A 27,115-nucleotide genomic window follows, 5' to 3' on the forward strand; every position below is an offset into this window, starting at 1 on the left:
CAGATTTATTTGTTCTCCCAGTAGTCCACGTATATTCAGTATTCTTTGCCAATGCCATAATTCAAAGGCATCAATTCTTTTTGGATCTTCCTTACTCGCCCGTGCAGTTTTCACATGCATATGAGGGGACTGAAAATACCATGGCTTGGGTCAGGCTTAGTCCTCAAAGTGATGGCTTTGCTTTTGTTGTAGAGAAAAACTCGAATGCTGTTTCAAGTTAAAACAGAGAGGTTCAGTAAGGGTTTAAAACAACTGCAATTGGGGAACCACATAGCCTCTTGAAAATGGAACCAGGCAGTCCTGGGAGAGTTTCATTATACAAGTATTCTCATGGGGTAAAAAGAGGAGCCAAACCATACAGAGGGCAATTACAAGAAAATCAATGAATATTGTCATAATCACACTCTAGTTACTGATTATTAATACTATAGTTACTGATTACAGATAGCTTTACAGGCTGCTTATTTAATGGTCACTAGATGCTTAAAAAAAATTTTTTTTTTTAGATGCTTTACATGCATTTTACCTATCTTGCAAAAATATCTTGTTGGCAACATTACCCAGTCAGTACTCTTTAAGTACAAGTATTTTGAGGGGTGCAGATGGTCACTTGGTTAACACCTCTTGGGGCGTATGATTTCACAGCCTGATTTTGACCAATGAAAAACATGTTTTTCTCAAAAAAACATAGCTGTTAGTCTAGATATCCAGATTAGAATTGCACAGGATGGTCAGCATATTATGCCCCTGTCTCACTGATTGCACTGAAAGTTTTCTTTTCCTAAGACACTTAACACTTTAAAAAGGTGTTTTGCACATTTCCCAATGTAATACGTTTGATTTCTTGACTGCTGCTTGCATGGGTCTTGATTGTGCCTCCAAATAAAATATCCTTGACAACTTCGATCTTTTCTCTGTTTATCATGATGTTGCTTATTGGTCCAGTTGCCAGAACTGTTTTCTTTATATACAGCGTATAAGCAGATGTAAAAATTGTGTTGTACACTTAAGACTAGTACACACTGTGCACTTTATTATATGTGTGAGTACCTGAGAAAAGTAAAAACTTTGTAATTGTCATTTTCAAAGGTACTTCGCCTTTTACCTATTCTCCTGCAAAAGGACTGGTATCTCCCTGCATCTCACCTTGGAAAATGCCTCCCTTCAGGATCCTCAGCTCTTGGAGAGATCAGACTGAGTTTGCACAGTCGGTATCCTTCTCCTAGGTAAAAATGCTCGAAATGCAAGAGAGGACAGGCTACGAAACAGAAGCCAAACTAGACACTTCAACAATTCTAAATATGGGCAAATATTTACGAGGAGCGGGCAAATCCTCTAAAGAACACGGTAAAAATTTTTCAAATGGCCAAATATGCGAACACTTTCTCTGCTCCCCAAAGGTATTAAACCAAAAAAAACCAAAAAACAACCAAACCCGTTACCGTCGAGTTGATTCCGGCTCATAGCGACCCTATAGGACAGAGCAGAACTCCCCTACAGAGTTTCCCATGAGCGCCTGGCGGATTTGAACTGCCAATCTTTTGGTTAGCAGCCATAACATTTAACCACTATGCCACCAGGGTTCCAAAGGGTATTAAAACCAAAAAGCCAAACCCAGCGCCGTCCAATCAATTCCGACTCATAGCGACCCTATAGGACAGAGTAGAACTGTCCCATAGTTTCCAAGGGGCGCCTGGCGGATTCGTACCGCTGACCCTTTGGTTAGCAGCCGTAGCACTTAACCACTACGCCACCAGGGTCTCCTCAAAGAGTAGAGTATTAGAAATCTTTAAATACTTAAATCCGTGTTTAAGCTTATACATGCGTTTAAAGAAAAGCTACGTTCTTCTCTATAGAAGAAAGAAGGCAGCAGAGGACACAGCCAAAACCTAAAGGTAAGCCGCTGAATCCCACGTTCCTGGCTGGAACCCTCGGGAATCGCTCAGGGAGCCCCTCCCCTTCGGTACCGAGCATCCCAGGAACGGGAAGCGGAAGTGCGCGGCCACGGGTAGGCTGCTGGTTTCTACCGCACTCCTGTTCCGGCGTCAGGAAGGTTTTGCGTATATAGGCATCCGGCTTGGTCCAGTTCTTGCTCACGCTTTCCTGCGCACTTCTGACCTCTCCACCCACCCAGAGCCGCGGGACTTTCTGTAGCCTGGCTCTGCCCGTGGTATCCCGCCGCCTCAGCCTCTGTGTTCCTCTTTCCTCCTCCGCCGCGGTCCTTCGCCAGCCGGAGTCTCCTCTGAGAGTTCGTCCCACCCCCCCAGTGCCCGCATGGGCTGCGATTTCTTTCTGCCCCGGCGGCTTCTGGACGGCGGAGTAGGTGGGTTGGACCGGTCTGTCGATGCATTAGCAGGTAAAATCGTGTACATGCTCGCTAAGGAGAAGTGTGTTCTCAGACCGGCAGTGTTAGCTTCACCTGGGAGTTGTGAGAAATGCGCAGTCACAGGCTTCATGGAAGCCCAGGGTTATTGGCCTGAGTCTAAAATGATCTGCCTTCACCCTTTCTAGTCCACCGCTCACATGCTCATCTTTGTATTCTGTGCTTCCTCAAGGCAGGACTTTTGTTAAGTATTGGTGATCATAAAAAAGTAAGGTTATGGTGAGGAATGTATCTTCCCGACTTTAATGGATATGTGTATGTGTGTATATATATTTATGTATTTAAAATAGGTGAAGAATTTAGAAACATGAGTTGCAACTAATAGGTACATTTAGGACCATATTTATCCTGAGTACGGGAGGAAAATATGTAGAGGCACACTTCGAGGAATTTTTTTGGCTGTAAGGCAGACATTTTCGTCATGATTGTTTGAGAAACAATATGGCCAGCCCTAGTTGGTCTGCCATAAGATGTGGTGTGGCTGAACAAGCTTAATATAGGCGTCTTAGTTATCTAGTGCTGCTATAACGGAAATATCACAAGTGGATGGCTTTAACAAAGAGAAATTTATTTTCTTACAGTGTAGTAGTTTACAAGTCCAAATTCAGGGTGTCAGCTCCAAGGGAAGGCTTTCCCTGCCAGCCTTCTCATCAGTCATCCCCAGGACTAGGAGCTTCTCTGCGCAGGGACCCCAGGTCCAAAGGACTCACTCTGTTCCTGGCACTGCTTTCTTGGTGGTATGAGGTCCCCCTGTTTCTCTTCTTTCTTCTTTTGTATCTCAAGAGATTGTCTCAAGACACAGTCCAGTCTTGTAAGTTGAGTCCTGCCTCAGTAACACAACCAAAGTGGAATGCAGAACATTTTCTCAGTAGACTTTGTTATGCCAGTTGATGTAGATGTTCCCTGAAACTATGGTCCCCAGGCCCCAGCAACTCTGTCCCTCAAAGTGTTTGGTTGCATTAAGAAAAATTCTTAGGTTTTGCTTTGGCCCAGTTGTGCAGGATTGCGTGGTGTTCTTCCTTCACCAAAGCTGACCCTTGTCTACTGTCTAGTTAGTGAATTGCCCTCCTTCTCCCTCCCCACCCTCGTAACCATCAAAGAATGCTTTTTCTGTGTTTAAACCTTTTCTTAAGTTCTTATAATAGTGATCTCATACACTATTTGTCCTTTTGTGACTGACTAACTTCACTCAGCATAATACCCTGCAGGTTCATCCATGTTGTGAGATGTTTCGCAGACTCATCATCGTTCATCGTTGCATAGTGTTCCTTTGTAGGCACCATAGTTTGTTTATCTGTTCGTCTGTTGATGGGCACCTAGGTTGTTTCCATCTTTTTGCTCTATTGTGAACAATGCTGCAGTGAACATGGGTATGCATATGTCTATTTGTGTGACGGCTCTTATTTCTTATTCCTAGAAGCAGGATTGCTGGATCGTATGGTACTTCTAGTACTAACTTTTTAAGAAAGCACCAAATCGTTCTCCAGAGTGGTTGTACCATTTTTCATTCCCACCAGCAGTGCATAAGTGTTCCAATCTCTCCACAAGCTCTCCAACATTTATTATTTTGTGTTTTTTGGATTAGTGCCAGCCTTGTGGAGCTGAGATGGTATCTCAGTGTAGTTTTGATTTGCATTTCTGTAATGGCCAGTGATTGTGAGGATTTCTTGATGTGTCTGTTAGCCTCCTGAATGTCTTCTTTGGTGAAGTGTCAGTTCATATCCTTTGCCCACATTTTAATTGAGTTGTCTTTCTGTTGTTGACGTGTTGCAGTATCTTGTATACTTTAAAGATTAGACCCTTATCGGATATGTTGTAGCCAGAATTTTTTTCCGAGTCTGTAGGTTCGGTTTTTACTCTTTTGGTGGAGTCTTTGGATGAGCATAAGTGTTGGATCTTTAGGAGCTCCCAGTTACCCAGTTTCTCTTCTGGCATTTGTTCATGGTTAGTTATGATTTTATACTATTTATGCCATGTATTAGGGCTCTTAGCATTGTCATTATTTTTTCTTCCATGATATTTATTGCTTTAGATTTTATATTTAGGTCTTTGATCCATTTTGAGTTAGTTTTTGTACATGGTGTGACATATGGGTCTTGTTATATTTTTTTTGCTGATGGATATCCAGTTATGCCAGCACCACTTGTTAAAGAGACTGTCTTTTCCCCATTTAATGGACTTTGGGCCTTTGTCAAATATCAGCAGCTCGTAGGTGGATGGATTGATGGTGATTTGTTTATCCATCTTGTTAAAAATTGCCTTTGGAATTTGGATCGAGATTGCGTTGTATCTGCAGATCACTTTGGATAGAGTTGACATTTTCACGATGTTGAGTCTTCTATCCATGAGCATTGTATGTGTTTTCGCTTAGGTGGGTCTCTTTTGGTTTTTTGCAGTAGTGTCTTGTAGTTTTCTTTGTATAGGTCTTTTACATCTCTGGTTAGATTTATTCCAAAGTATTTTATCTTCTTGAGGGCTATCGTAAATGGAATTGATTGGGTGATTTCCTCTTTGAAGTTCTCTTTGTTGGTATAGAGGAGTCCAACTGATTTTTTTATGTTTATCTTCCATCCTAATAATTTGCTGAAGTCTTCTACTAGTTCCGGTAGTTTTCTTGTGGATTCTCTGAGTGTTTTCTGTGTATAAGATTGTATCATCTACAAATAGGTGGGGATAGTTTTACTTCTTCTTCTTTTCTTTTTAACCAATTTGGATGTCTTTTATTTCTTTTTCTTGCCTAATTGCTCTGGCTAGGACCCCCAGCACAATGTGGAATAGGAGTGGTGATAAGGGGCATCCTTCTCTGTTTCCCATTCTCAAGGGGGGAATGCTTTCAGACTCTGTCCCTTTAGAATGATGGTGGCTGTTGGCTTTGTATAAATGCCCTTTATTATGTTGAGGAAGTTCCTTTCTATTCCTGTTTTGCTGATATTTTTTTCTCATGAATGGGTGTTGGACTTCGTCAGATGCCTTTTCTGCATCAGTTGATAAGATAATGTGGTTCTTTTATTTATGTGACAGATTACATTGATGGATTTTCTAATGTTCAATCATCCCTGCATACTTGCTATGAATCCCACTTTGTCATGATGAATTATTTTTTTGATATGCTATTGAATTCTATTGGCTAGAATTTTTATTTTTTTATTGTACGTTAGATGAAGGTTTGCAGAACAAACTAGTTTCTCATTAAACATTTAGTACACATATTCCTTTATGACGTTGGTTAACAACCACACAACATGTCAACACTTTCCATTCTCAACCTTTGGTTCCCTTTTACCAGCTTTCCTGTCCTCTCCTGTCTTCTAGTCCTTGCCGCTGGCCTGCTGTCTCCTTTTGTTTTGTTTTATGGGCCTGTCTAATCTTTGGGTGAAGGGTGAACCTTGGGAGTGACTTCATTACTGAGCTAAAAGGGTGTCTGGGGGCCATACTCTAGGGGTTTCTCCAGTCTCTGTCAGACCAGTAAGTCTGGGCTTTTTTTGTGAGTTACAGTATTGTTCTACATTTTCTTCCAGCTCTGTCTGGGACCCCGTATTGTAATCCCTGTCAGAGCAGTTGGTGGTGGTAGCCTGGTACCATCCAGTTGTACTGCACTCAGTCTGGTAGAGGCCATGATAGGTGTGGCCTGTTAGTCCTTTGGACTAATCTTTCCCTTGTTTATTTAGTTCTCATTATCCTTTGCTCCCGAAAGGGTGAGACCAGTGTTGTATCTTAAATGGCCATTCACAGGCTTTTAAGACCCAAGATGCTACTCACCACAGTAGAATGGAGAACATTTTCTTTATAAACTATGTTATGCTAATTGAGCTAGATGTTCTCCAAGACCATGGTTCCCACAGTCCTCAGCCCAGTAATTTGGTCCCTCGGGGAGTTTGGATGTATCTGTGGAGCTTCCATGACCTTGCCTTGTACAAGTTGTGCTGGCTTCCCCAGTATTGTGTACTGTCTTACCCTTTACCAAAGTTACCACTTATCTATTGTCTTTTTAGTGTTTTTCCATCCTCACCCGTCTCCTCCCTGAGACCATTGAAGATTGCTTCTTTTTGTGTGTAAACCTTTTCATGAGTTTTTACAGTAGTGGCCTCATACAATATTTGTCTTTTTGTAATTGACTCATTTCACTCAGCATAATGTCCTCCAGAGTCATCCATGTTATGAGATGCTTCACAGATTCATCATTGCTCTTTATCGTTTTGTAATACTCCATTGTGTGCATGTACTATATTTTGCTTATCCATTTATCTGTTGATGGGCATCTAGGTTGTTTCCATCTTTTTGCAATGTTAACAGTGCTGCAGTGAATATGGGTGTGCATATGTCTATCCGTGTGACAGCTCTTATTTCTCTAGGATGTATTCCTAGGAATGAGATTGCTGGATCCTATGGTATTTCTATTTCTAGCTTTCTGAGGAAGCGCCATACCATTTTCCAAAATGGTTGTATCATTTTGCATTCCCACCTGCAGAGCATAAGAGTTCCCATTTTACTGCAGCCTCTCCAACATTTGTTATTTCCTGTGACTTTGATTGCTGCCAGTAATGCTGGGGTGAAATGTTATCTTATTGTGCTTTTGATTTGCATTTCTCTAATGGCTAAAGATCATGGGCATTTCCTCATGTTTTTGTTGGCTGCTGGAATGTCTGTTCAGTTCCTTTGCCCATTTTTTAATTGGATTATTTGTCTTTTTGTTATAGAGGTGTTGGCTTTTCTTGTAGATTTTAGAGATCAGACCTTTGTCTGATTTGTAATAGCCAAAAAATTTTCCCCAGTCTGTAGGTTCTCTTTTTATTTTTTTGGTGAAGTCTTTTGCTGAGCCTAAGTGTTTAATTTTTAGAAGATCCCGTTTACCTAGCATATCATCTGGAGTTTGTTTGTCATTGGGTATGGTTTGAATCCTGTTAAAGCCTTGTATTAGGGCCTTTAGCATTGATCCTGTTTTTTATTCTATGAACTTTATTGTATTTGGCTTTATATTTAGCCTTTGATACATTTTGAATTAGTTTTTGTTTATGGTGTGAGGTATGGGTCCTGTTTCACTTTTTTGTAGGTGGACATCCAGTTGTGCCAGCACCATTTGTTAAAAAGACTGTCTTTTCCCATTTCGATGGACTTTGGGCCCTTGTCAAAGATCAGGAGACAGATTTACATCTGGGTTCTCAGTTGTGTTCCATTGGTCAATGTATCTGTCATTCTACCAGTACTAGGCTCTTTTGATTATTATAGCCGTATAGTACATTCTGAGGTCAGGGAGCGCAAGTCCTCTTACTTTATTCTTCTTCCTCAATAGTGCTTTGCTTATTATTCTGTGCTTCTTTCCTCTCCATATAAAGTTAATGATTAGTTTTTCCATCGTTTTAAAGAATGTTGTTGGTATTTGGATCGGGATTCCATTGTATTTGTAAATTGCTTTGGGTAGAATTGTCATTTTCACAGTATTGAGTCTACCTATCCATAAGCATGGTGTGTTTTTTCCATTTTGTAGATCTCTTTTGGTTTCTTGCAGTAGTGTTTTGTAGTTTTCTTTGTATAGGTCTTTTACATTCCTGGTTAGATTTATTCCTAAGTATTTTATTTTGGGGAGGGGGGCTATTATAAATGGTATTGTTTTCCTGATTTCCTTTTCATCATATTCTTTATTGGTGTATAGGAATCCAACTGATTTTTGTATGTTTATCTTGTATCCTGCTGCTCTGCTGAATCTTTCTATTAGTTCCAGTAGTTTTCTTGTGGACTCTTGGGTTTTCTATGTATAGTATCATATCATCCTCAAATAGGGAGAGTTCAACTTCTTCATTACCAATTTGGATGCCCTCGATTTCTCTTTCTTGCCGTATTGCTCTAGCCAGGACTTCTAGCACAGTGTTAAATAGGAGTGGTGATAAAGGGGATCCTTGTCTTCTTCCTGTTCTCAAGGGGGTTGTTTTCAGCCTTTTTCCATGAAGAATGATGTTGGCTCTTGGTTTTGCATAGATGCCCTTTGAGAAATGTCCCTTCTATGCATATTTATTGAGAGTTTTTATCAGGAATGGGTGTTGGACTTTGTCAGATGCCTTTTCTGCATCAATTGAGATGATTGTGTGATTCTTTTTTTCCTTTTATTTATGTGGTGGATTATGTTGATTGATTTTCTAATATTGGATCATCCTTGCGTACCTGGCATGAATCCTACTTAGTCGTGGTATGTTATTTTTTGATATGCTGCTGAATTCTGTTGGATAGAATTTTGTTGAGGATCTTTGCATCTATATTCATGAGAGATATTGGTATGTAATTTTTTTTGTGGTGTCTTGCCTGGTTTTGGTATCAGGGATATGCTGGCTTCATAGAATGAATTTGTAAGTATCCCTTCCTTTTCTGTGTTCTGAAATAGCTTGAATAGTACTGGCATAAATTTTTCTCTGAATGTTTGGTAGAGTTCACCAGTGAAGCCATCTGGGCCAGGACCTTTTTTTGTTTTTTTTGAGGAGGAAGGAGTTTTCTTTATTACCTTTTCAGTCTCTTTTTGTTATGGGTCTGTCCAGGTTTTCAATATCATTTTGTGTTATTTTGGGTGGGTAATGTGTTTCTAGAGATTTGTCCATTTTTTCTCTAGGTTTTCAAATTTGTTGGAATATAGTTTTTCATAATACTCTGTTGTGATCCTTTTTATTTCATTTGGGTCTGCTATGATGTCCCCCATTTAATTTCTAATTTGGGTTATTTGCATCCTCTCATGTTTTTCTTTTGTCATTTTTGCCAGTGGTTTGTCGATTTTGTTGATCCTTTCAAAGAACCAACCTTTGGTTTTGTTGATTCTCTATTGTTTTTCTATTCTCTATTTAATTTATTTCTGCTCTGATCTTTATTTTTTCATTTCTTCTGGTGGCTGTGGGCTTCTTTTGCTGTTTCCATTTGTTCGAGTTGTATAGCTAATGTTTTGGTTTTGTCCATTTCTTCTTTTTTGATGTGTGGGTCTGTTCCTATAAATTGACCTCTAGAGAGTGCCTTTGCTGTGTCCCAAAGGTTTTGGTATGATGTGTTTTCATTGTCGTTTGATTTTAGGAATTTTTTGATTCTAAATCTGATTTCTTTTATTACCCATTGGTTTTGAAGCAGGGTGTTATTCAGTTTCCGTGTAATCGATTTTTTTTTTCCTTATTCTTCCTGTTGTTAATTTCTACCTTGATGGCATTGTGGTCAGAGAAGATACTTTGTATTATCTCAAATGTTTTGAGTTTTGTTGAGGGTTGCTCTCTGGCTTAAGATGTAATCTATTCTGGAGAATGTTCCATGTGCATTGGGAAAGAATGTGTACTTTGCAGCTTTTGGGGGGAGTGTTCTATGTATGTCTGTGAGGTCAAGTTGGCTGATTTTGCTCTTCAGCTCTTCTGTATCTCTGTTGAGTTTCTTTCTAGATGTTCTGTCCTTTACTGAGAGTAGTGTGTTGAAATCTTCTACTTTGTTTGTGTAAGTGTCAATTTCTGTTTTCAGTGCTTGTTAGAGTTTGTTTTATGTGTTTTGGAGCCCTGTCATTGGATGCATGGGTGTTTATTATAGTTAAGTCTTAATGATGGATTGCCCCTTTAATCATTATATAGTGCCCTTTTCTGTCTTTTATGGTAGATTTTGTTTTAAAGTCTGTTTTGTCTGAGATTAGTATTGCCATTCCTGCTCTTTTTTGGTTGCTGTTTGCTTGGTACATTTTATTCCATACTTTGGCTTTTAATAAATTTACATCTTTGTTTCTACGTATGTTCTCCTGTAGACAGCATATTGATGAATCTTTTTTTTTTAATCCATTCTGTCAGCCTCTATCTATTTATGGGTGCATTTAGGCCATTTACAGACAGTGTAATTATTGATAGATGTGAGTTTGTTGCTGTCATTTTATAGTGCCTTTCTTTTTTTTTTTTGTGGTGCTAACGTTTTCTTTGTTCCTCTTACTCTCCTGCACTGAATTCCTTTTGTTTGGATTTTTTTTTTAGTTTATTTTTTTATAATTTTTATTGAGCTTTAAGGGAACGTTTACAAATCAACTCAGTCTGTCACATATAAGCTTATATACACCTTACTCCATACTCCCACTTACTCTCCCCCTAATGAGTCAGCCCTGCCAGTCTCCTTCCGTGACAATTTTGCCAGTTCCTAACCCTCTCTACCCTCCCATCTCCCCACCAGACAGGAGATGCCAACACAGTCTCAAGTGTCCACGTGGTACAAGTAGCTCACTCTTCATCAGCATCTCTCCTACCCATTGTCCAGTCCATTCCATGTCTGATGAGTTGTCTTCGGGAATGGTTCCTGTCCTGGGCCAACAGAAGGTTTGGGGACCATGACCACCGGGATTCCTCTAGTCTCAGTCAGACCATTAAGTCTGGTCTTTTTATGAGAATTTGGGGTCTGCATTTTTTTTTTTTTTTTTGATCCCACTGATCTCCTGCTCCCTCAGGGGTTCTGTGTTGTGCTCCCTGTCAGGGCAGTCATCGGTTGTGGCTGGGCACCGTCTAGTTCTTCTGGTCTCAGGATGATGTAAGTCTCTGGTTCCTGTGGCCCTTTCTGTCCCTTGGGCTCATAGTTGTCGTGTGACCTCAGTGTTCTTCATTCCCCTTTGATCCAGGTGGGTTGAGACCAATTGATGCATCTTAGATGGCTGCTTGTTAGCATTTAAGACCCCAGACGCCACATTTCAAAGTGGGATGCAGAATGTTTTCATAATAGAATTATTTTGCCAATTGACTTAGAAGTCCCCTTAAGCCATAGTCCCCAAACCCCTGCCCTTGCTCCGCTGACCTTTGAAGCATTCAGTTTATCCCGGAAACTTCTTTGCTTTTGGTCCAGTCCACTTGAGCTGACCTTCCATGTATTGAGTATTGTCCTTCCCTTTGCCTCAAGTAGCTCAGCATAATGCCTTCCAGGTTTCTCCATGTTATGAAATGTTTCCCAGATTTGTCACTGTTCATGATCGATGTGTAGTATTCCATTGTGTGAATATACCAGAATTTCTTTAACCATTCATCCGTTGATGGACACCTTGGTTGCTTCCAGCTTTTTGCTATTGTAAACAGAGCTGCAGTAAACATGGGTGTGCATACATCTGTTCATGTGAAGGCTCTTATTTCTCTAGGGTATATTCCGAGGAGTGGGATTTCTGTATGGTAGTTCTATTTCTAACTTTTTAAGATAACGCCAGATAGATTTCCAAAGTGGTTGTACCATTTTACATTCTCACCAGCAGTGTATAAGAGTTCCAATCTCTCCGCAGCCTCTCCAACATTTATTATTTTGTGTTTTTTGGATTAATGCCAGCCTTGTTGGAGTGAGATAGGATCTCATCGTAGTTTTAATTGGCATTTCTCTAATGGCTAATGATGGAGAGCATCTTCTCATGTATCTGTTAGCTGCCTGAATATCTTCTTTAGTGAAGTGCATGTTCATATCCTTCGCCCGCTTCTTGATTAGGTTGTTTGTCTTTTTGTGGTTGAGTTTTAACAGAATCATACAGATTTTAGAGATCAGGCGCTGGTCGGAGATGTCATAGCTGAAAATTCTTTCCCAGTCTGTAGGTGGTCTTTTTACTCTTTTGATGAAATCTTTAGATGAGCATAGGTGTTTGATTTTTAGGAGCTCCCAGTTATCTGGTTTCTCTTCGTCATTTTTGGTAGTGTTTTGTTTTCTGTTCATGCCTTGTATTAGGGCTCCTAAGGTTGTCCCTATTTTTTCTCCCATGATTTTTATCGTTTTAGTCTTTATGTTTAGGTCTTTGATCCACTTGGAGAGTTAGTTTTTGTGCATGGTGTGAGGTATGGGTCCTGTTTCATTTTTTTGCAAATAGATATCCAGTTATGCCAGCACCATTTGTTAAAAAGACTTATCTTTTCCCCAGTTAACTGATACTGGGCCTTTGTCAAATATCAGCTGCTCATACGTGGATGGATTTATATCTGGGTTCTCAATTCTGTTCCATTGGTCTATGTGCCTGTTGTTGTACCAGTACCAGACTGTTTTGACTACTGTGGCTGTATAATAGGTTCTAAAATCAGGTACAATGAGGCCTCCCACTTCTTCTTTTTCAGTAATGCTTTACTTATGCTGGGCCTCTTTCCCTTCTGTATGAAGTTGGTGATTTGTTTCTCCACCTCATTAAAAAATGTCATTAGAATTTAGATTTGTATTGCATTATATCTATAGATGGCTTTTGGTAGAATAGATATTTTTACTATGTTAAGTCTTCCTATCCATGAGCAAGGTATGTTTTGCCACTTAAGTATGTCCCTTTTAGTTTCTTATAGTAGTACTTTGTAGTTCTCTTTATATAGGTCTTTTACATCTTTGGTAAGATTTATTCCTAAGTATTTTATCTTCTTGGGGGCTACTGTGAATAGTATTGATTTTGTTATTTCCTCTTCGATGTTCTTTTTTTTGATGCAGAGGAATCCAAGTGATTTTTGTATGTTTATCTTATAACCTGAGACTCTGCCAAACTCTTCTATTAGTTTCAGTAGTTTTCTGGAGGATTCCTTAGGGTTTTCTGTGTATAAGATCATGTCATTTGCAAATAGAGATAATTTTACTTCCTCCTTGCCAATCCGGATGCCCTTTATTTCTTTGTCTAGCCTAATTGCTCTGGCTAGGACCTCTAGCACAATGTTGAATAAGAGCAGTGATAAAGGGCATCCTTGTCTGGTACCCGTTCTCAAGGGAAATGCTTTCAGGCTCTCTCCATTTAGAGTGATGTTGGCTGTTGGCTTTGTATAGATGCCCTTTATTATGTTGAGGAATTTTCCTTCAATTCCTATTTTGCTGACAGTTTTTATCATGAATGGGTGTTGGACTTTGTCAAGTGCCTTTTCTGCATCAATTGATAAGATCATGTGGTTTTTGTCTTTTGTTTTATTTATATGGTGGATTAAATTAATGGTTTTTCTAATATTAAACCAGCCTTGCATACCTGGTATAAATCCCACTTGGTCGTGGTGGATTATTTTTTTGATATGTTGTTGAATTCTATTGGCTAGAATTTTGTTGAGAATTTTTGCATTTATGTTCATGAGGGATATAGATCTGTAATTTTCTTTTTTTGTGATGTCTTTACCTGGTTTCGGTATCAGGGATATGGTGGCTTCATAGAATGAGTTAGGCAGTATTCCGTCATTTTCTATGCTTTGAAATGCCTTTATTAGTAGTGGTGTTAACTTTTCTCTGAAAGTTTGGTAGAACTCTGCAGTAAAGCCATCTGGGCCAGGGCTTTTTTTTGTTGGGAGTTTTTTGATTACCGTTTCAATCTCTATTTTTGTTAAGAGTCTATTTAGTTCTTCTACTTCTGATTGTGTTAGTTTAGGTAGGTAATGTATTTCTAGGAATTCATTCCTTTCTTCTAGGTTTGCAAATTTGTTAGAGTACAATTTTTCGTAATAATCTGATATGATTCTTTTAATTTCAGTTGGGTCTGTTATGATGTGGCCCATCTCGTTTCTTATTCGGGTTATTTGTTTCCTGTATTTCTTTAGTCAGTCTGGTTGATGGTTTATCAATTTTGTTAATTTTTTCAAAGAATCAGCTTTTGGCTTTGTTAATTCTTTCAATTGTTTTTCTGTTCTCTAATTCATTTAGTTCAGCTCCAATTTTTATTATTTGTTTTCTTCTGGTGCCTGATGGATTCTTTTATTGCTCACTTTCTATTTGTTCAAGTTGTAGGGACAGTTCTCTGCTTTTGGCCCTTTCTTCTTTTCATATGTGTGCATTTATCGATATAAATTGGCCTCTGACCACTGCTTTTGCTGTGTCCCAGAGGTTTTGATAGGAAGTGTTTTCATTCTCGTTGCATTCTATGAATTTCTTTATTCCCTCCTTAATGTCTTCTATAACCCAGTCTTTTTTCAGGAGGGTATTGTTCATTTTCCAAGTATTTGATTTCTTTTCCCTAATTTTTCTGTTATTGATTTCCACTTTTACGGCCTTGTGGTCTGAGAAGACGCTTTGTAATATTTCGATGTTTTGGATTCTGCAAAGGTTTGTTTTATGACCTAATATGTGGTCTATTCCAGAGAATGTTCCATGTGTGCTAGAAAAAAAGTATACTTTGCAGCAGTTGGGTGGAGTGTTCTGTATAAGTCAATGAGGTCAAGTTGGTTGATTGTTGTAATTAGGTCTTCCGTGTCTCTATTGAGCTTCTTACTGGATGTCCTGTCCTTCTCCGAAAGTGGTGTGTTGAAGTCTCCTACTATAATTGTGGAGGTGTCTATCTCACTTTTCAGCTCTGTTAAAATTTGATTTATGTATCTTGCAGCCTTGTCATTGGGTGCATAAATATTTAATATGGTTATATCTTCCTGGTCAATTGTCCCTTTAATCATTATGTAGTGTCCTTCTTTATCCTTTGAGGTGGATTTAAGTTTAAAGTCTATTTTGTCAGAAATTAATATTGCTACTCCTCTTCTTTTTTGCTTATTGTTTGCTTGATATATTTTTTTCCGTCCTTTGAGTTTAATTTGTTTGTGTCTCTAAGTCTAAGGTGTGTCTCCTGTAGGCAGCATATAGACGGATCATGTTTCTTTATCCAGTCTGAGACTCTCTGTCTCTTTATTGGTGCGTTTAGTCCATTTACATTCAGCGTAATTATAGATAAGTATGTGTTTAGTGCTGTCATTTTGATGCCTTTTTGTGTGTGTTGTTGACAATTTCATTTTTCCGCTTTTTTGTGCTGAGACGTTTTTCTTTGTAAATTGTGTGTTCCTCATTTTCATAGTATTTGACTTTATGTTTGCTGAGTCATTACGTTTTTCTTGGTTTTTATTTTGAGTTATGGAGTTGTTATACCTCTTTGTGGTTACCTTAATATTTACCCCTATTTTGCTAAGTAAAAACCTAACTTGTAATGTCCTATATCGCCTTGTATCCCTCTCCATATGGCAGTTCTGTGCCACCTGTATTTAGTCCCTCTTTTTGATTATTGTGATCTTTTACATATTGACTTCAATGATTCCCTGTTTTGAGCGTTTTTTTTTTTCTTTAATTAATTTTAATTCGTTTTTGTGATTTCCCTATTTGAGTTGAAATCAGGATGCTCTGTTCTGTGTTGTGCTGGTATCTGATATTATTGGTTTTCTGACCAATTTCCTTTAGTATTTCTTGTAGCTTTGGTTTGGTTTTTGCAAATTCTCTAAGCTTGTGTTTATTTGTAAATGTCTTAATTTCGCCTTCATATTTCAGAGAGAGTTTTGCTGGATATATGGTCCTTGGCTGGCAGTTTTTCTCCTTCAGTACTCTATGTATGTCATCCATTGCCTTTTTGCCTGCATGGTTTCTGCTGAGTAGTCTGAACTTATTCTTATTGATTCTCCTTTGTAGGAGACCTTTTTTTTTATCCCTGGCTGCTTTTAAAATTTTCTCTTTATCTTTGGTTTTGGCAAGTTTGATGATAATATGTCTTGGTGATTTTCTTTTTGGATCAGTCTTATATGGTGTTTGATGATCATCTTGGATAGATATCCTTTCGTCTTTCATGATGTCAGGGAAGTTTTCTGCCAACAGATCTTCAACTATTCTCTCTGTGTTTTCTGATATCCCTCCCTGTTCTGGGACTCCAGTCACACACAAGTTATTCTTCTTGATAGAGTCCCACATGATTTTTAGGGTTTCTTCATTTTTTTTCAATTCTTTTATCTGATTTTTTTCCACCTATATTGGTGTCAATTCCCTGGTCCTCCAGATTTCCCACTCTGCATTCCAACTGCTCGAGTCTGCTCCTCTGACTTCGTATTGCGTTGTCTAGTTCTGTAATTTTATTGTTAATCTTTTGGATTTCTGAATGCTGTCTCTCTATGGATTCTTGCAACTTACTAATTTTTCTACTATGCTCCTGAATAATCTTTTTGAGTTCTTCAACTGCTTTATCAGTGTGTTCCCTGGCTTTTTCTGCAGATTGCCTTATTTCATTTCTGAGGTCATCCCTGATGTCTTGAAGCATTCTTTAAATTAGTTTTTTATATTCTGTATCTGGCAGTTCCAGGATTGTATCTTCATTTGGGAAAGATTTTGATTCTTTAGTTTGGGGAGTTGTAGAAGCAGTCATGGTCTGCTTCTTTATGTGGTTTGATATCGACTGCTGTCCATGAGCCATCACTAAGATATTGTAGTGATTTATTCTATATTTGCTCACCGAGTCTTATCTTGCTTTGTTTTCTTTCAATATACGTAGATGGGCTACTAGATTGCGCTGTCTTGATTGTTGTAGCCCTTGACTCACTTATGTCCTGTTATCACCTGGTTTGGGCTGTTACCAGATATATAAGCCTGAGTCCAGTTACTATTCTTGAGTAGAATCTGATCTTGGGTCATCAGGTGTGTGGTACAGACTGTCACCTATCCACCTAGGTGGGTAGTGGTGATAGTTGTGTGCATCAGATTCTAGTAGCAGCAGGGGTTCACACTGCAGGGGGGTCAGGATGCTGACAGGCTTCCCCCAAGTGTCAGTGAGGTAGGTGTGTCTCTATTCCTAAAGCACCTTGGTGGGTGGGCTTTGCAGCTGTGCCTTAGGCCCCCAATGCAAGTACCTCTACACATTGGTAGGTGTCACCGTGCTTAGACCCCTAAGGCAGGAGGCTAGGTGGTCTGAGGGGAGCTTCAGCCCTCAGTTCCCTGTTGTGGGTCAGTGAGGGCTCTGTTGAATATGCAGAGGTATCAGACCTGGGAAACTTGTCTTTCCAGTAATCCGCAGAAAACAATTACAGTCAGATCCCTATCAGAAATGCCTTTGCATTATAATAGCCACCTTGTTCCCTGTAGGGATGAAAGCTCAAGACTGTGGATCACGTATGCTTGGCTGGAGCTGGTTCTGTGTTTTTAGTCCAATTAGGGAAGGATTTTTGGTCCCTGGGTTTTTTGTAGCTGCTTCTCTCAGGCCAGGAGAAAGGGTTAGGGAAAGACCAAAAACAAAGAAAAACCTCAGTGCAGTTCACTCTCTGGCTCGGGAAATTCCAATGTTGATGAAGCCGCCTGGGAAAGGGAAGGGAGGGTTCGGATAAATAGGAGAGAGTAGCACCCCGGAATATAGTCAAGGAGAGAGTAGCACCCCGGAATATAGACAAAGTTACTTATCTTGCTTGGGATGACTATTTTATCTGAGATTCCCGAGGGGTGCGTCGACTGTGTGCGCTGGCTGGGTAGAGATTGCCACCGAGGGTCAGGCCCGCGTCCCGTGCTTGCGCTGTCTCAGAAGCCGCGGTTTGTTCCTTCACTCCCAGTCCAAAGCCCAGCGCCAGGGTTCTCCGGCTGGAACGCCACACCCCCGGCTCCAAAACCAGTTGCTGCCTCCCGGTGACTTCTCCTCCTGTCAGCCGCATCACTGCGCTGCCTGTGTGCACTGGCTGGGCTTCCCCTGCGGTCAGTTCAGGGGGTTAGCGCTGCGCCCTGTGTTTGCGCCATCTCAGGATGCCGTGCTCAGCTCCCATGTGCCCAGTCCAAAGCCCGGCGCCAAGGTTTCCTGACTGGGTGGATGGCTCCAGGCTCCGAAAACAGTCACTGCTTCCCCGTGGTTATTCATTCTCAGTCTTTGTCACTCAGGTCAACTCTTTAGATCTGTGTTTGATGGTCAGGGTTTGTAGATTGTCATGTATGTGATCGATTCACTTTTTTTTTCTGAGTCTTTGTTGCAAGAGGGTCCGAGGTAGCTTCTACCTAGTCAGCCACCTTGGCCCCACCTCCGAGTTTATTTTTGTAGACTTTGTTTTTACTGAGAATTTATGTTTTTCTTCTTTATGTTGATGAGTAGGTTTTTAAACTTTCTTTGTGGTTACCTTGAAATTTACTCTTACCTTCCTAGGTTTGAACCATTCTGTCATTATTTGGTATCATCTTGCATTCATCTCCATTAGAAACTTCTATACTGTCTTAGTCATCTAGTGCTGCTGTAACAGAAATACCATGAGTGGATGGCTTTAACAAAGAGAAATTTATTCTTTCACTGTCTGGTAGGCTAGAAGTCCAAATTCAGATCGTGAGCTCCAGGGATAGGCTTTCTCTCTCTCTGTCGGCTCTGGAGGAAGGTCCTTGTCATCAATCTTCCCTTGGTCTGGGAGCAGCTCAGCACAGGAATCTGAGGTGCAAAGTATGTGCTCTGCTCCTGGCACTGCTTTCTTGGAAAGAGGAGGTCCCCAACTCTCTGCTTGCTTCTCTTTCCTTTTAGCTCTTGAGAGATAAAAGGTGGTGCAGGCCACACCTCAGGGAAACTCCCTTTGCCTTGGATTAGGGATGTGGCCCTAGCAAGGGTGTTACATCCCACCCTAATCCTCTTTAGCCATAGGCAGAGATTATGATCTGTAACATAGGAAAATCACAAAATGGAGGTCAACCACACAAGGCCTAATCATTAAGTTGACACATATTTTGGGGGGACACAATTCAATCCATTATGTATACATACATTATTTATTGCCTCTTTTATTGTTCTGACGTTGTTCTCATTTACAGATCAACCTCTCTGGTTCCCTGTTGTAATTCCTTTGGTTTTGGATAGTCACTGAGAGTTCATTTCCTGGGTTGGTATCTGGCTGGTACAATCGTGTGTTCTAGATTCAGGCTGTGGTCTGATGTTGTTTGTTCTCAGACTGAAACACTCCTTTTAATAATTCTTGTAAGTTTGGTTTGGTTTTTACATATTCTCTTCATTTCTGCTTATCTGGAAATGTCCTAGTTTTACCATCATATTTGAACGAGAGTTTTGCACGATATATCGCTCTTGGTTGGCAACTTTTTTCTTTAAAGGTTTTATATATCATCCCATTGCCTTCTTGCCTGCACAGTTTCTGCTGACTAATCAGAGCTTAGTCTTACTGTTTCTTCCCTGCATGCGAGTTTTCGTTTTTCTTGAGCTGTTCTCAGGATTCTTTGTCTTTGGTTTTATCAAGTGTGATTATGATATGCCAAGGTGTTTTTCTTTTGGGGTCTATCCTACATGGGGTTCATTGAGCTTCTTGGGTGGTTAGCTTTTCATCTTTCATGATATTGGAGTTTTCTGTCAGTAATTCTTCAGTGATCCTCTCTGTGTTTTCCATGTTCTGTCCCTGTTCTGGAACTCTGATCAATTGCAGATTTTTGCTTTTGATTGTATCCCACATTATTCTCAGGTATTCTTTATTTTGCTTCGTTCTTTTTTCTGATCTTCCCTCAGGCAGAATTGTATCCAAGTGTTTGTCTTCACCTTTACTGATCATGTCCTGATTGTTTTAAACCTGCTCCTTAGCGCTTCTATGACCCTGTCCATTTCTGAAATCTTGTTGTTTATCTTCGGATTTCCAGTTGTTGTTTTTGTATGATTTCTAGTTGTGAATTTATTTTGGCGTTATGTTTCTATATTATTTTTCCTGATTTCTTTCTTTTTTTGTGTGCATTTTCCACGAATTTTTCTTTTTCATTTTTATCTGCTTTTTGCTTCAACTCTTGGATAGCTCTGGATATTGGAGATTTGAATTCCCTATCAGGTAGTCATAGTACCTTTTCTTCTACTGGAAAGTCATCTGGTATTTTATTTTGGATGCCTACTAGAAAAAAAAAAAAAACTTTTTAGTTTTTTTACTAGAACCATCTTGCCCTGTTTTTTTAAATAGATTTTGATATTGTCTGCTGCCTTCGGGACATTCAGTGTTATTTTCTTCATTTACTGATTGTTGATTATTTTGTTCTGTCCTTTTTTGTTTTATTTGGTTATGTCTGAGCAGGTTGGCTGTACGTTCTTTGTTGTTTGCTTGTCTGTGGGCACGATACTTTTCACCTCCTTGTCCAATGGGCAGGACCAGTTGCTCAGCTATGATGCAGCAGTGCAGGTCCAGCTGAAGGGAAGGGGCCGGGATAAGTTGTTTGTGGCGGGTAATAGGGCCAGCAGGGTGGGATGGGAATCATTGCAGCCCACGTTCTGATAAGCCATACCTGTGCTGCCTCGTGGTGTAATATTCAGCAAATAGTGCAGATAGGCAGAGATTGTGATGTGTAGAGCTGAGATGGGTATGGGAAAGAGGAGAGAGAAAAAGAAGCACCCCACCCCCCCCCCAAAAAACATTGCTAAGGGTGCTTGCCATTGGAGTGGAGAGATGAGAAATGGAGAAAAACGAAAGGGGAAAAGAAAGTAAATACAAGTTAGGGAAAAAGAAGACAAAAGCCTCCAGGCATCCCACTGGTGCAGCTGCGAAGACTGGGGAAGTGGCTCCCAGTCCATGCAGTACAGCCTGGCTAGAAGGGGTAGAGATGTCACGCAGCACCACGTATTCAGGAGATAGGAAAAGAAGGTAAGTATGGAGAGACAAGAAGCTGAGAAATGAAGAAAGACAAAGAGGATAAAAGAGAAAGGAAAAAAAAAATGCCCCCAGAGAGCCCATCAGTGCGGCTTTGCAGACCAGGGAAGTGGCTTAAGGCCACATAGTACAGCCCTGCTACAAGGGGCTCCCAAGCATGGAAAAGAAAAAGAAAACAAACGAAGGAAAGCCAAAAAAAAAAAAGCCCTGGGATCCCACCAGTGTGACAGCAGGCTGGGGAAGCTGTTCCCTAGTCAAGTGGTGCTTCACAGCCTTTCAAGAAGCAAGGATGGCTCACGGAGCCAGGTGTTCGAGAGAAAGGAGGGGGAGGTGGTGAGAAGCATGGAGGAAATGAAAAGGAGGAAGAAAGCAACACTGGCAACAAACAAATGGCACTCCAGTAGCCAGCCATAATGGGTGGGGCAAATCCAAGTGGCAGGGGGCCGAAGCCAGGGTCTCTCAGCTCAGACTGTGTGGCCAGTGGGGTGCAGAGGAGGCTGAGCAGCAGAGGGGAGAAGGATCGGGTGTTTCTGTCTCCTGCTGGGGGTTCCTGGAAACTGTTTTCCCGTAATCCCTGTCTGCCATTCTCCAGAGTGGGTGGGCTGAATCCAAGTGGCACGGACCCTGCACTCCTTGACCAGCTGAGTGACCACAGCCAGCTATAAAGTGGGGGAGGTTGAGCACGGGGAGAAGAATGGGGGTGGAAGAGCGTATATTGCTGCTCACTGGGTGTTCTGTCTTTTGTTGGGAGCTCTGTGAAGCTGCTTTCCCATACTCCCTGTCTGACAAATCTGTGCTGTGTTAGCTGATAGAGGACCTCTGCACATGTGTCTCCTCGGTCTCTTTCCTTCGTCAGCTTCTTACTCCATTCAGTGTTTAGCTGAGTTCTTTATTTCTTCATTTGACGCTTAGGGTTCAAGGATTGACGTTTGTCTTTGTTTTACTTAGTTTTTCAGGTCTTTGCTGTGGAGGGATGGCGTGGTTGCTTCTGTCTATAGTGCCATGTTGGCCAAAAGTCCTGTATTGGCTAGAATTTTGTTGAGGATTTTTACGTCTGTGTTCATGAGGGATATTGGTCTGTAATTTTTCTTTTTTTGTGGTGTGTTTACCTGGCCTTGGTAATGAATGAATGAGTTTGGGAGTATTCCTTCCTTTTCTGTGCTCTGAAATACCTTAGTAGTACTGGTATTAACTCTTCACTGAAACTTTGGTAGAATTTTCCAGTGAAGCCACCCTGGCCAGGGCTTTTTTTTGTTGTTAGGATCTTTGTAGTTTTGATTTGCATGTTTTAATGATTAATGGCAGTGTAGTGGATAGTAGTGGATAAGAGCTTCGGCTGCTAGCCAAAAGGTCAGCAGTTCACATCCACCAGGCACTCCTTGGAAACTCTATGGGGCTATTCTGCTCTGTCCTATACGGTTGCTATGAGTCGGAATACTCAAAGGCAACAGGTGTTTTTTTTTAGATGACTGATGGCATGGAGCCCTTTTTCATGTGTTTATTGGCCATTTGTAGATCTTTTTTGGTGAAATGTCTATTTAAGTTTTTTTTCCCTATTTTCAAATGGTTTGTCTTTATGTTGTTGAGTGGTAGGAGTTCTGTACATACCCTGGATGTTAAAGTCTTACCGTATATGTGATTCCCAAATATTTTCTTCCCTTCTGTAGGTTGTCTCTTCACTTTGTTGTAAAGTCCTTTGATATACGAGATTTTTAATTTATCTTTTTTGTCTTTTGTTGTTTGTGCTTTTGGCATCCTATCTAAGAATCCATTGTTGAAAAGTAGTGTGTAGAAAAAGTATATGTTCATATTATTTTAAATAGTAAAAATATTGCATATTTCAAAAAGTACAAAAACGTGTAGAGAGAAAATGATCGTTTAACATCACATATAACCTCAGCATTGGTGAAAAACGTGATGCCTTTTATTTTTCCATTTCCTTTCCTAGAGATAGACATTATAGAAGTATACCCTTTTTGGACTGGAGTTTTTCTTGGAGACATGATTAGTGGTGTGGTCACTTCATGTAAAATTGAAACCTGCATTCACAACTACGGAATTTTCCTAGTTCAGAATCTTAAAGAGGTGTCTCTCAGATAATGTCACAATATTGACTTATATATATCTCCTACTCTGTCCTATACATACGGTTGCTATGAGTCTGGAGTCGACTCGACGGCACTGGCTTTTAAAAGCCTAATACGTGCCAGAACTGTGGTCTTCCTTCATTTTAGCTGGAAGCTTCAGAACTTGGAATGGAACCTGTTTCAGAGGTCACAGTTTGATTCTTTGCAGTCAGGAGAAAGCAATCTACAGGTTGAGATAATGGGCTACTGGGTACCAGTTGACTCAGAGACCAAGCCCTTCCCATAGTCCACTAGGGGCATTAAAGACTGTATTGTTTTGAAATCTAACATGTCCAAGACAAAGCTTTTAAAATCTGACTTGAACAAATCTTCTTCTCCCTTGCCTTTCCCATACCAGTAAATGCCATCAGTATCCATTCACTAGATTAGGAGAAATTGTCCAAGCTATTCTGTGAGATCTACCTTATGAAAACAGAGCCTGAACTTCTACTTTTTCTCTTGTCACAAGAATGTGTAATCTCCACTCAGCAGCAAGAGGCATATTTCAAAAATGTAAACCAAGTAAGCCTCCAATCACGTATAGAGTAAAATCCATGTATTTTTTGTTGGCCAACAAGATCTTACATGGTGAGTGTATCTAGTTGTCTAGTGCTGCCCTAACAGAAATACCACAAGTGGATGGCTTTAACAAAGAAATTTATTCTCTCACAGTCTAGTAGGTTACAAGTCTAAATTCAGGGCATCAGCTCCAGGGGAAGGCTTTCTCTCTCTGTCGGCTCTGGAGGAAGGTCCTTGACCTCAGCCGTCGCCTGGTCGAGGAGCTTCTCAGGCACAGGCATCCCGTGTTCAAAGGACATGCTCTGCTCCTTGTGCTCCTTTCATGGGGGTATGAGGTCCCTGACTCTCTGCTTGCTTTCCTTTTATCTCTTGAGAGGTAAAAGGTGGTACAGGCCACACCCCAGGGAAACTCCCTTTACCTTGGATCAGGGAGGTGACCTGAGTAAGGGTGGTGTTACAATCCCACCCTAATCCTTTCAACATAAAATTACAATCACAAGATGGAGGGCAACCATACAATACTGGATATCATGGCCTAACCAAGTTGATATACACATTTTTGGGGATCATAATTCAATCCATGACAGTCAGGCTTATGTATACTTTTCTGACATAAATTTATAACACTCATCCTCATGTTAAATAAGCTCTGGACACATTAAAAAAAATTTTTTTTTCCCAAAGATATTGAGATTTTCCCTGCCTCTCAACCTTCACACCAGATATTTCCTCTAATTAAAGGAAAACTTTTTGACCTTAGGAATGTGATAATTCTTATAATTCAGGTCTCACTTCTGATATTACATCTTCAAAGAGTGCTTCAGTTATACCCATTCATTTCTATGTTTAAATGTCATTGCAGTTTTCAGAATGAGGTAAATCCAATTTAGGCTGACACTTAATCATTGTAAAAATGGTGTGGGGGGCGGGCATCTGACCTCCTCTAACTTCACTAGGGGGAGAGGGAATCAAGATCAACATCCCCAGGCTGATTCCTCTGAGGCAGAGGTCAGACATGTCTTCGTCATCCACTACCTTTACCAATTCTGACACCAACTCTTCCACGGTCTGTGCTCTTCAGGATTCGATAATTCACTCTAATGGCCACACAGAACTCACAGGCAATACTCAACGATTATGGGGTTTATTAGGTAAGTAACAGGTCACAGTTCAGGTTGAGGAATGCTCAGGATATGGTTATTCCATCAGGACAGCCTCTTCCCAGCTATTTCTGCAGGCACGCGTCTCTCTGGCCCCTTGGCGCTTGCCCTGCTCAGGCAAGTGTCACAAAGTGTTACAAAGCCCTTTTTGGTCCACATAGCTCCACCAAGTGCCTGGAGGTACCTTACTCTACCAGCAAGACTCCTACCTGAAGGCTGTCAGCTTTCTTGCTCTGTAGGCTAGGGAGCCCACCAAACCGTCTCTTGCTGGTCTCTCCTGCCACCACTTCTCATCTTCAGTATTACAGCTCTCTTTCTTTCTTGGGTCCAGGAGGGTCTCAGCTCAGGGATCCCAGGTCCAAAGGACACACTTTACTCTGGGTTTTTCTTCCTTGGTGGTGGTAAGATTCTTACCTTCCCACCTCTGTGATGGCTCATTTTAAGCCTAGCAGGATAGCAAAATAACCATTCCATTTGGCGGGCCACAGTTAACTTATTTGTACAGTCCCACCCAATCACTTGAGTGAGAGTTTTAAGACCATGGCGAGAAAGGCCACATAAAAGGGATCCATCCCACTGCAGACCACCCCCAGGCTTTTCTTTCATACTTGGAGGATAACTTCCCCCTCTCAGTCATTTTACCAGTCCAAAACAGTCATTAACAATTAACCCTTCTATAGAGCAAAGGGAAACCTTGAGGGTGTGGTGATTAACTGCTACAGCTGTTCACCAAAAGGTTGGCAGTTCGAATCTGCCTGGTGCTCTTTGGAAACTCTATGGGGCAGTTCTACTCTGTCCTATAGAGTCGCTATGAGTCGGAATCAACTTGACAGCAATGGGTTTTTGGTTTTTTGGTATAGGGCAAAGAGTCCTAACGTTGAGGTTTCTTGGGCACCAGCCATTCTGGTCTGTTGCAGGTGTCCATCTGATGTGGTGAGGTTTTCCAGAAGTCATCTTGGCTTAACCCTTTCTGGTGCCTGATAAGATGTAACTGAAAGAAGATTATTCCCTTGCTCTGAACCTCACCACCAGGTATCAGCAGAGCAAAACCTTTAAGGGACTTCAGGGTCAGCCACTCTACTGGAGTTCAGCAGTGCCTCTCTCTTAATCCACTCTTTCCCATTTATAGCTTCTACAATTAACAGTTTTTTACAGTCACTGTTAACCATGTTAACAGTCAGCACTTACAACAGAATCATGTAATCTTATCAGCATCTCCCCCGCCCTTCCAAACCCATCAGGAAAGAGGAAAGTATTCAGAGGGATCCTCCTCACTTTTCCAAACCCATCAGGAAAGAGTAAAGTATTCAGTAGGGGTCCTCTGTTGTTTCCCTCCTTTAATGTAAGCATACTCATGAAAGTGGAAGCCAGCCATTTCCTGCCTTTGTCTCCTTCTGTTTTAGATAGCCAATGTTTAAATTTCCTGTTCCTATCAAACCAGTACTCTGAGGAGGCAAGCACGTTCCTTGGTCTTGAAGAATCTTCTGTTCCAGTTGGAACTTTGAGCATCTGCATCGATAGAGTTCAGTCCAGAGCCAGCCAGCAAATTGCAGCAATCTTCACCAGCTCACGGTGTCAAACATCTTTCTCTTCATTCAGTCGAATTGTGGTCACCTCATTCCTAGCCATCCAAGCTAGGCCGCAATGGATAGCCCCTTCTCTCTTTCATCCCTTACCCTTTCAGGCTAGGTCAGTGGGCTCCACCCATAAACACAGCAGTCACTACTGCTACTCCATGCACTTCTGACCAGCCAGCCATTCCTCTCACTCTCATCCCTAGCCCCCATGGGCTAGTTCAGTGGGTGCCAGTGGAACATGTCCAGACTCAGCCTGTCTCTTTCATTGCTGCACTTTCCCCACTTCTGCTCCTGAGTGGATTGTGGTGCTTACCTCAATCAAACATATCAAGCTGTCTAGTGGGGCTCACTTTAACTTCCAGTCTTGGAAGGGGTTCCTTCTGATGGGCGTAGACTTTTGCTGCCTTGATACAAGCAAAGGTAAACTGCTTGCTTGAAATTCAAAAAGCAAAACAGTCATTTTTTTTTTTTTTTTTTTACCCCACAGATCCTCCCTTCAAATCTGTTCTCTCAGCATTTCTGGGTAGGTCTGCGTGTCTTTTCAAATGTAAAATCTGGGTGGGGTCAGCCCCAACTGTGTACACAGGGCTAAACCAAAGCAGACCCCCTGCCTTCGAGTCATTCTGACTCATAGTGACCCTATAGGACAGAGCAGAACTGCCCCGTAGAGTTTCCAAGGAGCGCCTGGCGGATTCAAACTGCCAACCTTTTGGTCAGCAGCCGTAGCACTTAACTACTAACCACTACGCCACCAGGGCTACTGCATTCAAATCAGCAGACTGTGTTTCCTGCAGGCAAACCCTAGCTCCCCTTTTAGCATATCCAATCAAGTATTGCCTGAGGGCAGAGTTACACACTATCTGTAATCTATAGTACTGACTACCCATTTCTATCATACATTCAGGTCTGTTTTTACAACGCTAGATACGAGAACCGTTTAGTATGGGTAAAAACCAAAAAAAAAAAAAAAAATCATTAAACACCCATTGCCCTCAAGTCAGTTCCGACTCATAGCGACCATATAGGACAGGCTAGAACTGCCCCATAGAGTTTCCAGGGAGCACCTGGTGGATTTTAACTGCTG

At 41.0% G+C, this 27,115-nt stretch overlaps 1 protein-coding gene across 2 annotated transcripts in view; it reads left to right on the forward strand.

Moving 5' to 3' along the window:
• Positions 1-2,003: 2,003 nt before the first annotated feature.
• LOC126073529 (zinc finger protein 14-like) overlaps positions 2,004-27,115 on the forward strand; it is a 52,716-nt gene continuing 27,604 nt past the window's right edge. Inside the window, exon 1 of one of the 2 annotated variants that reach the window (XM_049880289.1) lies at positions 2,004-2,356. The gene's annotated coding sequence lies outside the window, so the exon portion shown is untranslated. The remainder of the gene's footprint in view (positions 2,357-27,115) is intronic. The other variant, XM_049880290.1, reaches the window with a different exon arrangement.

Source organism: Elephas maximus, chromosome 3 (genome assembly GCF_024166365.1).
Source record: "Elephas maximus indicus isolate mEleMax1 chromosome 3, mEleMax1 primary haplotype, whole genome shotgun sequence".
Taxonomy (NCBI): domain Eukaryota; kingdom Metazoa; phylum Chordata; class Mammalia; order Proboscidea; family Elephantidae; genus Elephas; species Elephas maximus.